This window comes from Coregonus clupeaformis, chromosome 24, assembly GCF_020615455.1.
Source record: "Coregonus clupeaformis isolate EN_2021a chromosome 24, ASM2061545v1, whole genome shotgun sequence".
Classification (NCBI taxonomy): Eukaryota; Metazoa; Chordata; class Actinopteri; order Salmoniformes; family Salmonidae; genus Coregonus; species Coregonus clupeaformis.
The window spans coordinates 45,869,435-45,886,581 of NC_059215.1; the positions used below are offsets into that span (position 1 = coordinate 45,869,435).

Genomic DNA, 17,147 nt, shown 5'->3' on the forward strand with positions numbered 1-17,147 from the left:
TCAATTTACAGTAAGCATGGTATAAACATGAATTGGGTAGTGTTTGTATGGTTTGTGTTATGGGGTTACAGGTGGTTAGTGGTAGCCTGAGGATCATATAATCAATTTAGTTTACCCCTCTTAGGGGCGGCAGGTAGCCTGGCGGGTATGAGCGTTGGGCCAGTAACCGAAAGGTTGTTGCATCGAATCCCTGCGCTGACAAGGTAAAAATCTGTCGTTCGGCCCATGAGCAAGGTAGTTAACCCACTATTCCCCATGCACCGATGACATGGATGTCGATTAAGGCAGCCCCCCGTACCTCTCTGATTCAGAGGGGTTGGGTTAAACGCGGAAGACACATTTCAGTTGAATTTCATCAGTTGTACAACTGACTAGGTATCCCCCTTTGTCTTTTTACCTTTTATTTTTGTAAAACTCAGGTTACCTGGAATCATTCCACAGTGCCCTGCTGAGAAAGCGGACACACCTTGCAGTTATGGAGCACAACAAGCTTGTGGATCAGAAACTAGCAAGGGACACTGAAGATATAAATTCATGACTACAACAGTAATGACACAATCACCTCATTATTCTCTCTGTTGATTCTCAAAACACAATACAAAATGCCTCTGCAAAGGGCTACTATTGCCAAGAATGATCTGTCAATGTCAATGGGCTGGGGGAGGTTTACAGACAGTACTTTTAGATGAGGAAGGGGGTTTTGGTTGTGCAGGGTTGTGCTTCGACAGTAAATGTAATGTTGTGTATAAAAGTGATTGATTAATTATTCAAATCAGGTGTGCTAGATTAGGGTTGGAGTGAAAACCTAAAGGACGGTAGCTCTCCAGGAACAGGGTTTGAGAGTCCTGATGAGAACCACCATAAAATAAATATGGATATTTTTTTTATCAATCTTTGAAATTTGTCTGCCCTTTTGGATTCACATAATATATTTATATAAGCTGTACAGGGCTCTGTAGCATGCTAGACATTCAGATATTGTTTGTTTCTTTGGCAAAATCTAAAATACAGGAGGGTGTACACTATTTAATGATAACTCAAGAGAACTGGGTATTCAACAACAATGTTATATGGTAAAAGTAACATAAATAAATAGTAGTATGAACAGTGTAGGACAGTTCACTGTGTCCGAGTGTGTCTCAGGTGTAGACACACACAAGTGCAGAGAACTGTAGTTACAGATTGTTACACCAGATAATGTGATTTACCCAAAGGTTTTTGCCGACATCTTGTCTATTTCAAGTCTTCTCTCATTGATCGAGACAGGTGGGTGTCCACCCAAAGAGCTGCATGTCATGTTGACAGAGACCTGTCCCGATTAATGAGTGAGAAGACTTGAAATAGATACGATGGATTACTTTATGGAGCAAAAAAATGGAGCATTTTCTAAATTCAAAATGACCCTCTGCAACTGGACACAGACATTTTATGAGACTCCTATTTCCCCGAATCAAGGACGAAGACGGCATTGCTAAGATTGGTCAAAAATCCTCTGTGCCACACCAAACAGTACCTATCCTGTAACCCCCAGTAATGGATACCAAAAACCTTTCTGTAGCTAAGAGAACTGGTGATCAGCAAATGATGGGAGAGGTGGTCATGATGAAATTGCCATTCCAAAGAAACATACAGTTAGTTCAGGGAATACTTGTAAAGCTGTGGGAGGAATGCTGTCATGATCAAACTGCCATTCAGTTCCTCATGAGTCATCAGCTTGAAATCCAGCATAATGTCTAATCCCTCAAGAGGGATACAGTTCACGAGATACAGTTCTGCTACAATGACACACGCAGGCAAAGGAATTCTGTTTCTATGTCTAGAATCCACTCCAGGAAGAAGCCCAGGCACTACACAGTAATTTTTTTAAAATAACTATATTGTACAGTTTGAACAGCAGTTGAACCGTGCCAGCATAACATCAACATTAGGTTAGACTAGTTGAACATGCATACATGTGCACAGGCACAGAGATTACATTTACAACAATATCTAGCCTAATATAAATAAATATGGCATAACCCTCAACTTTTGCACAGTGACCAGACCATACAAATGAGCCTAGGTAGGAAGACAGTATCTACCTACAGCCATGTCTATCAGGTATGCTTAGGCAAATATTTCTTATAGTAAAACCAGCTTCAGTTTTAGAGATTTACAACAGCAATTTGTTGCATTATTGTTTTTCCTCACTGTATGGTAGTAAACTTAGCTAGCTAGCTTGCTGGATATGCAATACTTGTTTGTTTTTTACATCTATTTGGAATCCTACCTTTCATCATGCCTATAATTTTGTGAGATTGAAATGCATCCAAGGTCATAATCATAACTAATGCCAACCCTCGTCAATTATGTTACATAGCTAGCTAGTAAAATGATTTACAGTTGCTGATGTTACACATCTTTGCTAGAAAGTTACAAATGTGAGGCATGGCGCATAACAGGTTTGTATCACAACTAAAGTGGCCAAATAACTTCTTAAATGTAAGCACATGAATCCGCTTTATAATGGGTGTAGAGCCTAACTGGCATACATACGCAGCGCGTGAGTTTCAAGTTTGGGGAAGATAATTTTCACCATAAAAAATATAATAAAAGCATCACATGCATAATCGCATTTGCTGTCACTTTTGAGAATGGTGTTTTTTCGCTAATTGATTGCATTTTGGAACATTCACGCTTATAGCCTACTGCCGTTTGCGCATTGCTGCGCTTATAATGTGAAGAAATAGCCTAATAGTTTATCAACATTTAAGCTAAACGTTCTGATATGTTGCGTCAGCCTCATTGCTTAAAACAGTTTTTTGATGCTAGTGGTTGTATTAATTTGGGATCTATCGCATCCCACAACTGTCCCAGACTTTGTTAGAAATATGTATTTGTCGCACATGTGGAAGGACCACCAGGGGGCAGTCTGTGCCCACTGATAGTAGCCCAGCCCGGCATGTGAGTAGATGGGATCAGAGGCAGTTAAGCACACCTGGCGGCACTAATCACCTATTCTCGTCCTCCTATATAAGATACGGAAAACCAGTAGTAAGGAAGAGCTCGGTGGAAAGAGGACGTGCTGATTCTCCAAACTGATTACTTACCTGACAGACGACAGAAGAAAGGAACGGACTACCTCTTGGGAATGGCAAACACTGATTCTCACCACCACCAGAAATGAGCTCTCCACGAATGTATAGTTTAGACGGTGACACACCCGTGATTTATGTTATAGTTCAAGGTTACTCACCTTGTTGTCCTTATTCCTGTGAAGAAAAAGATTTGTGTTGTCCTTTTGAGATCATCCTTGGTTGTGTGGGCATGTTTGAGAAGAAAAGATACCTCAGTAGAGAACTTTGTTCTATGTCAAAAACCTGCTCCCGACTCATTTATTCCACCTTTCAGCTTTAGAGCAACCGACAGAATACTTGGTCCGTTCACACACAGAATAGAATAGGTCAACTTTTGTACAATGGGGGATAGTAGATTGACATAGGCTAGTGCTTTTGCTGTTTGTTAGGCCTACTCATCTTGTTGTCTGACGAAAAGTAAATGTGCGCCTCGGAATTGGATAAGGATGCGCGCAGTTGCGTCCTCGATGTGTCTTTCTTCACTTCTAGCCCGTGAGAAGGACCCGATTTCATGACGGGCATTGGCTAATAAGAATTGAGCTATCTGAGAGAGCCATGTGAGTGAGAGGTGCATCGGAGCACAGCAACCGGGAGAAGGGAATTATAATTATTATATTCAGCCCAAGGGAGCAATGGCTACTGGCTGCAAAAGGCATGGATTTTTTTAGGGGACACTACGGCCACACAAAGGGGATGCCGCCGGGAAATTCGAGGCATTATCAAGTGCTTGTCAAATTGTGAATGAGAGACTGACGTGTGTGCAGCCTGCGCAAAAAACTAAGAAGAGCCTTTCATGCAACCTTTTTCAAATCCTCATTAGAGTCGCATCATGCAGCCTTAGAATTGATTAAAAATCAAAACATATAGCCCAACTTTTGTATTACAACTAAAGTTGTATAAATAACTCTAAATTAAGCATATAGGAGGACCTGTTTCTTTGTTAATCGCTCTACACAGCATAGCCGCATGTGCATCCTTTCTATTTTATTCAGCTATGTTGAATTGTATTCTTCATACTATAAATTAATATAAAATAATGCCACATAATTCTAAGCAAATATTGTCTGCTAAATGAACTAGTGTATCCCACAGCCATATGGCATAGCCAGATCAGGACCTAACATAAGGACAACTCAGAGTATGCTATTCTGTTCTTCTGAAATAGACTACATTTTCTTCATATCATGTTTCTTTAGACCTGTCTAAAATAAAGAATGGATTTATTGTGATAGTGTAGGCTATATTACATGGATTTATTAGATTTTTTTAAATGTAGATGTTCAAAAGGTCTGCAAATGTATTTATGTTAATTAACGGTCAATTACCGTTAGACCAACAGTTATTTACTTGACAATCACGGGCTGACAAAATGTCATGACCGCTACGGCCCTAGGTATGAATACTTTCTGAAAGCACTGTAACTGAGGATGGATCAACAACATACTCCACAATGTGACCTACATGTTGTGTGTATGTACTGACATGTACAGTATGTGTAACTGATAGATGCACACAGACACTACATGTTAATATTTTTAAATGTACAGTATGTAAATTGTAAAGTATTTTGTCTGTAATGTCTTTTTCGTTATGTGTCGGACCCCAGTAAGACTAGCTGTCACAATTGGCGTCGGCTAATGGGGATTCTAATAAATCTAATCTAATTAATACTAACATAAATGACAGAGTGAAAAGAAGGAAGCCTGTACAGAATAAAAAATATCCCAAAACATGCTTCCTGTTTACAATAAATCACTAAAGTAATACTGCAAAAAATAATCATAGAAATTAACTTTTTGTCCTGAATATAAAGCGTTATGTTTGGGGCAAATCCAACACATCACTGAGTACCACTCTTCATATTTTCAAGAATGGTGGTGGCTGCATCATGTTATGGATATGCTTGTCATCGGCAAGGACTAGGAATTTTTTAGGATACAAATAAATGGAATAAAGCTTAGCACAGGCAAAATCCTAGAGGAAAACCTGGTTCAGTCTGCTTTCCAACAGACACTGGGAGACAATTTCACCTTCCAGCAGGACAATAACCTAAAACACAAGGCCAAATATACACTGGAGTTGCTTACAAAGACGACATTGAATGTTCCTGAGTGGCCGAGTTAGTTTTGACTTAAATCGGCTTGAGAATCTATGGCAAGACTTGAAAATGGCTGTCTATCAATGATCAATGATCAACAACCAACTTGACAGAGCTTGACACATTTTTTAAAGAATAATGGGCAGATATTGTACAATCCAGGTGTTCAAAGCTCTTAGAGGTTACCCAGCTGTAATTGCTGCCAAAGGTGATTCTAACATGTATTGACTCAGTGGGTTGAATACTTATCTAATCAAGATATATTCGTATTTTATTTTCCATTAAACAAATACATATGTTCTTCCACTTTGACATCACAGAGTATTAAATGACAATTAGATCCATTTTAATTCTTAAAAGTCTAAGCTGTTGGGGGATGGGTTCTAAGCTGATATATGGAATTGTTTTAAGATGGTCATACTATGGATCATTTAGCTATTTGATTGAGGATTTTAGGATCACTTTAGGTATCAAACATTTGTTTTATTTGTATTATTTGATAAAATATTGAGTTTGGCCTTTACTACTATAGCACAGAGAAACTCATTGAATAACAAATTCATAAATGGCAAAAAAGACAGTCAAAAAATAAATAATAAGAAACAAGGTTTTTAAGTGTCTGCTTTATATCTAGGAGATATAAGAAAGCTCAGTAAATACAGTGGATAAAAAACTCCAGAAAAACGCATGTCAAAAATGTTATAAATTGATTTCCCTCACTGTATGTATTCACCCCCTTTGCTATAAAGCCCCTAAATAAGATATGGTGCAACCAATTACCTTCAGAAGTCACATAATTAGGTAAATAAAGTCCACCTGTGTGCAATCTAAGTGTCACATGATCTGTCACATGATCTCAGTATATACAGTATATATAAAAAGTATACACACCCCTGTTAAAATGCCAGGTTTTTGTGATGTAAAAGAATGAGACAAAGATAAATCATGTCAGAACTTTTTCCACTGTTAATGTGACCTATAATGTGAACAATTCAATTGAAAAACAAACTGAAATCTTCGAGGGGGGAAAATGAAAAATAAAAACCTTACAATAACCTGGTTGCATAAGTGTAACTGGGGATGTGGCTGTGTTCAGAATTAACCAATCACATTCAAACTCATGTTAAATAGAAGTCCTTACACACCTGCCATCATTTAAAGTGACTCTGATTAATCACAAATAAAGTTCAGCTGTTCTAGTAGGATTTTCCTGACATTTTCTTAGTTGCATCTCAGAGCAAAAGCCATGGTCCGCAGAGAGCTTCCAAGGCATCAGAGGGATCTCATTGTTGAAAGATATCAGTCAGGAGAAGGGTACAAAATAATTTCCAAAGCATTACATATACCATGGAACACAGTGAAGACAGTCATCATCAAGTGGAGAAAATATGGAACAACAGAGACATTACCAAGAACTGGACGTCCCTCCAAAATGTATGAAAAGACGAGAAGAAAACTGGTCAGGGAGGCTTCCAAGAGGCCTACAGCAACATTAAAGGAACTGCAGGAATTTCTGGCAAGTACTGGCTGTGTGCTACATGTGACAACAATCTCCTGTATTCTTCATATGAATGGGCTATGGGGTAGGGTGGCAAGACGGAAGCCTTTTCTTACAAAGAAAAACATCCAAGCCCGGCTGAAGTTTGCAAAAACAAACATCAAGTCCCCCAAAAGCACGTGGGAAAATGTGTTATGGTCTGATGAAACCAAGGTTGAGCTTTTTGGCCATAATTCCAAAAGGTATGTTTGGCGCAAAAACAACACTGCACATCACCCAAAGAACACCATACCCACAGTGAAGCATGGTGGTGGCAGCATCATGCTTTGGGGCTGTTTTTCTTCAGCTGGAACCGGGGCCTTTGTCAGGGTGGAGGGAATTATGAACAGTTCCAAATACCAGGCAATTTTGGCACAAAACCTTCAGGCGTCCGTTAGAAAGCTGAAGATGAAGAGGAAGTTCACCTTTCAGCACGACAACGACCCAAAGCACACATTCAAATCCACAAAAGCATGGCTTCACCAGAAGAAGATTAACGTTTTGGAATGGCCCAGCCAGAGCCCAGACCTGAATCCAATTGAACATCTCTGGGGTGATCTGAAGAGGGCTGTGCACAGGAGATGTCCTCGCAATCTGACAGATTTGGAGCACTTTTGCAAAGAAGAGTGGGCAAATATTGCCACGTCAAGATGTGCCATGCTAATAGACTCCTACCCAAAAAGACTGAGTGTTGTAATAAAATCAAAAGGTGCTTCAACAAAGTATTAGTTTAAGGGTGTGCACACTTATGCAACCAGGTTATTGTGAGTTTTTTGTTTTTATTTTTCCCCCTCAAAGATTTCAGTTTGTTTTTCAATTGAATTGTTCACCTTATAGGTCACATTAACAGTGGAAAAAGTTCTGACATGATTTATCTTTGTCTCATTCTTTTACATCACAAAAACCTGGCATTTTAACAGGGGTGTGTAGACTTTTTATATCCACTGTATATATATATATATATATATATATATATATATATATATATATATTTAACCCCTTTTTGGGTAGGCACAAAACTACCTTCATACTTCCATTAATTTTTTTAAACCAGTTACCTTCAGACAAGTCCCCTGACGTGTGATAATCATAGAGCAAAACCATCGTGCTCGTGAGAGTCTCCTTTTCCATTTAATTTATTAATTCGACCATTTAAAAAAACAAGCACACATAAAACTTCAAAAAGCCATACATACACATGAGTAAAAACACAAAGTCTGGGACTTATTTCCATTGTGGTCCTCTTGAAACAAGATGGCTAGGCAAGATCGAACACGGTTGAACACAGTATGACAGCGAGATAATAAAACGTAAAAACAAAGAAGAAGAACATTATCTCATCATTGCATTTACATCGTAGGGTACATTCATATGGGTACAGCAGACATCAAACAGTTTTTTACTTTATTTTGAAAGCTGCCCAGATAGGACGTCATTTTTATGGGCAAAGGCAACTCATTCCACACTGAGGCTCCAATATATAACTTGCTAACCAGCTTGCTGGCAACAGAAGTAAAAATAATAGTTGAATTAATTGGCAACCTCTGCTTTTTCATAAACCATCCCTCCCCTGATGTTCAATCCAATACTGTTTTGTTTGTTTTTGGTAGTACTACTACAGCCTAGTTCCTTAAATGATTTCCAAAGCGTTTTAGCGTCATTTTTGTTCTCAATGATTTTATCCATCCTGCTCTGTGCTTCATTTCTGTGACGTTTATATAGGACAAAATCAGGCTGCTCTTGAGAGTTATTACATTTCTTAAAGACCTTATTCCTTGCTTGGATAGATTCTAGAATAGCATGATTAAATCAAGGGCTGGATCTCCGCTATACCCTGACCCGTCTAATGGGAGCCGTCACATTCACCACATCAAGGAATCTACATTTAAAGGCTTCCCAGGCACTGTCTACCCCTACACTATCCAGCACAGGTGACCAGTCAATTTCACCCCCCCTCCCACCCCCTCTTTTTACGCTGCTGCTACTCTCTGTTTATTATCTATGCATAGTCACTTTACCTCTACACACATGTACAGTGGGGAGAACAAGTATTTGATACACTGCCAATTTTGCAGGTTGTCCTACTTACAAAGAATGTAGAGGTCTGTAATTTTTATCATAGGTACACTTCAACTGTGAGAGACGGAATCTAAAACAAAAATCCAGAAAATCACATTGTATGATTTTTAAGTAATTAATTTGCATTTTATTGCATGACATAAGTATTTGATACATCAGAAAAGCAGAACTTAATATTTGGTACAGAAACCTTTGTTTACAGAGATCATACGTTTCCTGTAGGTCTTGACCAGGTTTGCACACACTGCAGCAGGGATTTTGGCCCACTCCTCCATACAGACCTTCTCCAGATCCTTCAGGTTTCGGGGCTGTCGCTGGGCAATACGGACTTTCAGCTCCCTCCAAAGATTTTCTATTGGGTTCAGGTCTGGAAACTGGCTAGGCCACTCCAGGACCTTGAGATGCTTCTTACGGAGCCACTCCTTAGTTGCCCTGGCTGTGTGTTTCGGGTCGTTGTCATGCTAGAAGACCCAGCCACGACCCATCTTCAATGCTCTTACTGAGGGAAGGAGGTTGTTGGCCAAGATCTCGCGATACATGGCCCCATCCATCCTCCCCTCAATACGGTGCAGTCGTTCTGTCCCCTTTGCAGGAAAGCATCCCCAAAGAATGATGTTTCCACCTCCATGCTTCACGGTTGGGATGGTGTTCTTGGGGTTGTACTCATCCTTCTTCTTCCTCCAAACACGGCGAGTGGAGTTTAGACCAAAAAGCTCTATTTTTGTCTCATCAGACCACATGACCTTCTCCCATTCCTCCTCTGGATCATCCAGATGGTCATTGGCAAACTTCAGACGGGCCTGGACATGCGCTGGCTTGAGCAGGGGGACCTTGCGTGCGCTGCAGGATTTTAATCTATGACGGCGTAGTGTGTTACTAATGGTTTTCTTTGAGACTGTGGTCCCAGCTCTCTTCAGGTCATTGACCAGGTCCTGCCGTGTAGTTCTGGGCTGATCCCTCACCTTCCTCATGATCATTGATGCCCCACAAGGTGAGATCTTGCATGGAGCCCCAGACCGAGGGTGATTGACCGTCATCTTGAACTTCTTCCATTTTCTAATAATTGCGCCAACAGTTGTTGCCTTCTCACCAAGCTGCTTGCCTATTGTCCTGTAGCCCATCCCAGCCTTGTGCAGGTCTACAATTTTATCCCTGATGTCCTTACACAGCTCTCTGGTCTTGGCCATTGTGGAGAGGTTGGAGTCTGTTTGATTGAGTGTGTGGACAGGCATCTTTTATACAGGTAACGAGTTCAAACAGGTGCAGTTAATACAGGTAATGAGTGGAGAACAGGAGGGCTTCTTAAAGAAAAACTAACAGGTCTGTGAGAGCCAGAATTCTTACTGGTTGGTAGGTGATCAAATACTTATGTCATGCAATAAAATGCAAATTAATTACTTAAAAATCATACAATGTGATTTTCTGGATTTTTGTTTTAGATTCAGTCTCTCACAGTTGAAGTGTACCTATGATAAAAATGACAGACCTCTACATGCTTTGTAAGTAGGAAAACCTGCAAAATTGGCAGTGTATCAAATACTTGTTCTCCCCACTGTACATTTTACCTCAATTACCTCCACTAACCTGTGCCCCCTGCACATTGACTCTGTAACGGTACCCCCTGTATATAGCCTCGCTACTGTTATTTTACTGCTGCTCTTTTATTAATTATTTTTACTTATCCATTTTTTACTTAACACTTTTTTTTTCTGAAAACTGCATTGTTGGTTAAGGGCTTGTAAGTAAGCATTTCACTGTAATGTCTACACGTGTTGTATTCGGCGCATGTGACATATAACATTTGATTTGATGTAATAAAATGATCACTGATTCCATAGACTATTACTCCACCCTGCAATATTTTGATTTTATCAGACACCAATATTAAATAATTTGTACTTTGCACTGTTTCACATACCCCGGTGGGATCTTTTATCATTTGGGTCAGAGCAAATGATCTACAGAAGTGCATAAATACATTGTGGGTTGGGCTATTCTTTTTGCAGATATCAGTATTGAAGCCACCTAACAAAATGATTTCCTTCACCAGGGAATCATTACAGTTTGACAACACATACATTGGCTTGGTTTTGGGAAGGTAGATATCCCGCCAGACAATGTCCGATCTTACAAAGGCACATATCCCCTCACTGTTCTGATTCCGATCCTTCCTGACAACAGAGTAATTGCCTATCTCAATTTCTGAGTCATAAACAGATTAATCCAATCATGTCTCTGTAAAACATAAGACACCCACCTCTGATTTGCGAACCAACAGGCGTATCTCATCGATACTCGGTAGTAGGCTTCGGACGCTTAAGTGAACAAAATGTCAACCTATCTTCCCAAGAGCCTCGCTGAATTCCCCATCCACTTGTAACTCGCCTCCCGCTGCACTACAATACTCACGCTGCAGCCATGGAGCACCCCTCCCCAGCTGCGCCGTCGTCCTCACCACCTTGTCCCCCTTCTCTCGCCTCTGGTGGCCTACGCGCCGCCCCTCCTTTTGGTTTGTGCCAAGGTGTAATGAAAGTTTGGTATTTAACATTCCTTCCAAATCCGAAGTGCCGTATGCCATTAAAAGTGTTGGCATGACTGAGACATTTCTGTGAATTTACCTTTCTTACATCTAGATTGCAGATGCGATTATTTCCAGTGATATTTAGAGTGGTCGTAATAGTTTGTAGGTTAAACCGTTCGGACGCTACAGATGTTTTCGTGAGAAGATACTTTTTCGGGATGCCTCATGGTCTGAAAAACATTGCTCTACCTCTGCAACCTTTCACCGCAGATGCGGAAGTGCGACATAGGCTGATAAAGTGGATTGAGACGTATCCAATGCAAAATAACAGATATATCTAGTTTATACTGACAGATTTTGATGGGGGAATTCTTTATCAAATTATGTTACTTAGATTGACGCACCGGTGTAACACACCTAAATGTGGAAAAAGTCAAGATGTGTGAATACTTTCTGAAGGCACTGTAAGCATTAATCGGCTACAGTCAACATAACTTAAGCTGAAAGCTTGAAACAGTGCATTCAGAAAGTATTCAGACCCCTTGACTTTTTCCACATTTTGTTACTTTACAGCCTTATTCTAAAATGGATTAAAACCAAAAAAAATTAATCAATCTACTCACAATACCCCATAATGACAAAGTAAAAACAGGTTTTTAGACATTTTTGCAAATTTAAAAAAATTAAAAAGCTGAAATATCACATTTACATAAGTAACACCTTTGGCAGCGATTACAGCCTCAAGTCTTCTTGGGTATGACGCTACAAGCTTGGTACACCTGTATTTGTGGAGTTTGTCCCATTCTTCTGCAGATCCTCTCAAGGTACGTCAGGTTGGATGGGGAGCGTCACTGCAAAGCTTTTTTCAGGTCTCTCCAGAGATGTTCGATCGGGTTCAAGTCCGGGCTCTGGTTGGGCCACTCAAGGACATTTAGAGACTTCTACCGAAGCCACCCCTGCGTTGTCTTGGCTGTGTGCTTAGGGTCTTTGTCCTGTTGGAAGGTGAACCTTCGCCCCAGTCTGAGGTCCTGAGCGCTCTGGAGCAGGATTTCATCAAGGCTCTCTCTGTACTTTGCTCCGTTCATCTTTCCCTCGATCCTGACTAGTCTCCCAGTCCCTGCCTCTGAAAAATATCCTCACAGCATGATGCTGCCACCACAATGCTTCACCGTAGGGATGGTGCCAGGTTTCCTCCAGACGTGACGCTTGGCATTCAGGTCAAGGCCCCGTGTAGCTCAGTTGGTAGAGCATGGCGCTTGCAACGCCAGGGTTGTGGGTTCGATTCCCACGGGGGGCCTGTATGAAAATGTATGCACTCAATAACTGTTAGTTGCCCTGGATAAGAGCATCTGCTAAAATGTAAAGTAAATGTAAAAGAGTTCAATCTTGGTTTCATCAGACCAGAGAATCTTGTTTCTCATGGGCTGAGAGTCCTTTAGGTGCCTTTTGACAAACTCTAAGCGAGCTGTCATGTGCCATTTATTGAGGAGTGGCTTCCGTCTGGCCACTCTACCATAAAGGCCTGATTGGTGGAGTGCTGCAGAGATAGTTGTCCTTCTGGAAGGTTCTCCGATCTCCACAGAGGAACTCTGGTGCTCTGTCAGTGTGACCATCGGGTTCTTGGTCACCTCCCTGACGAAGGCCCTTCTCCCCCGATTGCTCAGTTTGGCCGGGCGGCCAGCTCTAGGAAGAGTCTTGGTGGTTCTAAACTTCTTCCATTTGAGAATGATGGAGGCCAATGTGTTCTTGGGGACCTTCAGTGCTGCAGACATTTTTTGGTACCCTTCCCCAGATCTGTGCCACGACACAATCCTGTCTTGGAGTTCTACGGACAATTCCTTCAACCTCATGGCTTCGTTTTTGCACTGACACACTGTTAACTTTGTTACCTTATATAGACAGGTGTGTGCCTTTCCAAATCATGTCCAATCAATTTAATTTACCACAGGTGGACTCCAATCAAGTTGTAGAAACATCTCAAGGATGATCAATGGAAACAGGATGCACCTGAGCTCAATTTCGAGTCTCATAGCACAGGGTCTGAATACTTATGTAAATAAGATATTTATGTTTTATATTTTTAATAAGTTTGCAAACATTTCTAAAAACCTGTTTTTGCTTTGTCATTCTGGGGTATTGTGTGTAGATTGATGAGGAAAAAATTGATTTAATCAATTTTAGAATAAGGCTGTATAAAAATGTGGAAAAAGTCAAGGGGTCTGAATACTCTCCGAATACACTGTATAGTATTGTCAATTTCAACCCTGCAACTTGATTTGCTGCTGGGAGGCTGACTGTGATATTGCAAAGCACCAGTTGTGAAATAGACTAGACTACGCTTATGCATGTAAACCAACTTTATGTCAAATATTAATGACTATGCTTACAGACTTAGGAAACATGTTGTCTCTGATAATAATACGATACCAATCCATGATTGCTGGCAATGGCGTGTCGGCGAGGCTGTTCAACAAGCTGCTCTTGGGTTCATCTTAATTTGAGTCCACTCCTATGCAACCATATAGTTGTGAACAGCGCAGCAGCAATCGGCCTGTGTAGATCAGCGGACAGGGAGTTTTCACAGCCCAGGCAGGGCATGACCATGAAAGACGCGCCAGTGTTATATGATATTCCATACATTCTAATAAAATTAATAGAGAGGAGAGAGCGATAGCAAGGGGAGAGGAAAAGCACAACACGTTAAGGGGAAAGAGTGGGCTACACACCTGAAACCAAACATAAAGCCTAGACTGATAACATGCGCTAGATCTGTAATAGATCAACATGACATGATAAAAATAGACATAGCCCCATGATGAGTGAATAAGATTGCCACCAGTAAGCATTTAATTGAACTGTGAAGCCTACACCACGTCTATCCTGTACATATGACAATAACATTTGATTTCATTGGTTTGTGAAGGCATGATAGCCGCTACAATGAAGGCTACATTATGCCTATGCATTGCATGCATAACTTAAAAGGTCCAATGCAGCCATTTTTATCTCAATATTAAATCATTTCTGGGTAACAATTAAGTACCTGACTGTGATTGTTTTCAATTAAAATGGTCAAAAAGAAACAAAAAATTGCTTCTTAGCAGAGGGTAATTTCTCAAGTAAGAATTTTGCTAGGACTGTCTGGGAGTGGTCTGAGTCGGGAGGGGAAAACTGAAAACTAGCTGTTATTGGCAGAATGTTTGGAACTCTCTTTCTTATTGGACTATTAACTAATTTAAGGCCCAAACTCCATCCCACCAATACAGGCTGACATTTTAGGGAGTCCTTTCAAACAGCTCTTAAACTATAAGGGCATTATCATAATTTTCACAATTTCAAAGTATAATTCCAACCTCATAGTGTGGAAATACAGTGCATTCGGAAAGTATTCAGACCCCTTCACTTTTTCCACATTTTGTTACGTTACAGCCTTTAATATGGATTAAATAAATACAAATCCTCATCAATCTACACACAATACCCCATAATGACAAAGTGAAAACAGGTTTTTAGAAATTTTTGAAAATGTAATAAAGATAAAAAACAGAAATACCTTATTTACATAAGTATTCAGACCCTTTCCTATGAGACTGGAAATTGAGCTCAGGTGCATCTTGTTTCCATTGATCATCATTGAGATGTGTTTATAACTTGATTGGAGTGGAGGGAGGACCAGCCTGATCGGAGACAGCCATGGCTCGCTTCTTGGAGTTTTGGCAAGTCGGTTAGGACATCTACTTTGTGCATGACACAAGTAATTTTTCAAACAATTGTTTACAGACAGATTATTTCACTTACAATTCACTGTATCACAATTCCAGTGGGTCAGAAGTTTACATACAGTAGGTTGACTGTGCCTTTTAAACAGCTTGGAAAATTCCAGAAAATGACTTCATGGCTTTAGAACAGGGGTGTCAAACTCATTTTAGCTCAGGGGCCACATGGAGGAAAATCTATTCCCAAGTGGGCCGGACCGGAAAAATCATGGTATATATAACTTAAAAACAACAACTTCAGATTGTTTTCTTTGTTTTAATACGATCAACATACAACATAAAGCTGGAGCCTGAGGACAGTGTGTCCAAAATAGTACAAGCACAACATCACTATTAATCATAAAACACGTCAAGTTTATTTGAAAATTCTAAAGAAAAAGAACACACAAACACACAATGCCTCAGTGATTAACAGAACTGTTTCACAGATCACAGAACTATATCAGGGTGTCATTTCTCAGGCAGAAATGTAGATAAAAATAATGAAATCCTGTTCCCCAAACAAGTGCAAGAACCACAGAGTCAAGAATAGGTTAAATATACAAATAAAATAAAATCAATTAAAAACAATAGCACATCAACATAAAACATAAACATAAATCTGAAAGCGTTGCTCAAACTCCCGTAACAGTCCCGTTATTTATCTTTGAACCGCTTCATGTCTGCCACATGTTGGGTCGCGCACACATTTTTCAGACAGGGGAAGTGAGCTGCATCACCACCGGCAAGTTGCGTCTCCCACAATGACAGCTTCAACTTGAAAGAACGTATGCTGTCATAATACTGCGTGACAACTTTGTTGCGCCCTTGCAGCTGTTTGTTCAAGTTATTCAGATGCTCTGTAACATCCACCATAAATGCAAGGTCCTGCATCCATTCTGCGGAATGAAATTCTAACACTGGTTTGCCCTTTTCTTCCATGAACTGTTCAATTTCTTCTCGTAAATCAAAGAAACGCCTCAGCACAGCACCTCGGCTTAACCATCTTACCTCAGTGTGGTATGGCAGGCCATAGATGTGGTCTTTCTCTCTGAGAAGGCTGTCAAACTGACGGTGATTCAGGCTTCTGGATCGGATGAAATTAACAGTTTGGATGACCACCTTCATGACGTTATCCATCTTTAATGACTTGCAACACAAAGCCTCCTGGTGCAAAAATACAGTGAAAAGTCAAAAATCACGTCCTCCATTTGCAGATTGCACTTTCTCTCTGAACTTTGTCACAACGCCTGCTTTTTTTTCCCGATCATTGAGGGCGCACCATCTGTAGCCAGGCTGACAGCGCGGGACCAGTCCACTCCGACCCTGTCCAGCGTGCCGGCAGAGTGCGGTAAAAATATCAGCTGCTGTCGTTGTATCTGTCATCGGCACCAACTCCACGAACTCCTCGGTGACGGTCAATGTGTCATCAACTCCGCGGATGAAAATGGCCAGTTGTGCAACATCTGTAATGTCCGTGCTTTCATCAATTGCAACCCGAAACGCAATAAATGACTTTACTTTTTGCTTCAACTGGCTGTCCAAATCCACTGAAAGATCGGAAATCCTGTCTGCAACTGTGTTTCTTGTCAGGCTGATATTTGCAAAAAGCCTGCCGCTTTTCAGGGCACACAATCTCCGCTGCCTTCATCATGCATGTTTTTACAAATTCACCCTCACTAAATGGTTTTGAAGCCACTGCGATTTCATTAGCAATGAGGTAGCTAGCTTTCACTGCAGCGTCACTGATGTCTCGGCTGTGAGTAAACACAGACTGCTGTTTCTTCAGACCCGCCAACAGTTCATTCACCTTCTCTCATCTCCGCTGTCCTTGAAAGTTGTCATATTTGTCGGCATGAAGACTCACATAGTGGCGGCGAAGGTTATATTCTTTCAGCACTGCAACATGCTCTGAACACACCAAACATACAGCTTTCCCATTCAATTCCGTGAATAAATAGGATGACCATTTTTCTTGGAACACTCTGCACTCTGCGTCCACTTTTCTCTTTTTTGACAGAGACATATTGGGGCAATGAGG

At 40.6% G+C, this 17,147-nt stretch overlaps 1 protein-coding gene across 1 annotated transcript in view; it reads right to left on the reverse strand.

The window, feature by feature from the left end:
* The window catches only part of LOC121538603 (sarcolemmal membrane-associated protein), a 57,573-nt gene extending 46,332 nt beyond the window's left edge, over positions 1-11,241 (reverse strand). The window contains exon 1 of the mRNA XM_041846767.2: positions 11,088-11,241. The gene's annotated coding sequence lies outside the window, so the exon portion shown is untranslated. The remainder of the gene's footprint in view (positions 1-11,087) is intronic.
* Positions 11,242-17,147: the final 5,906 nt, after the last annotated feature.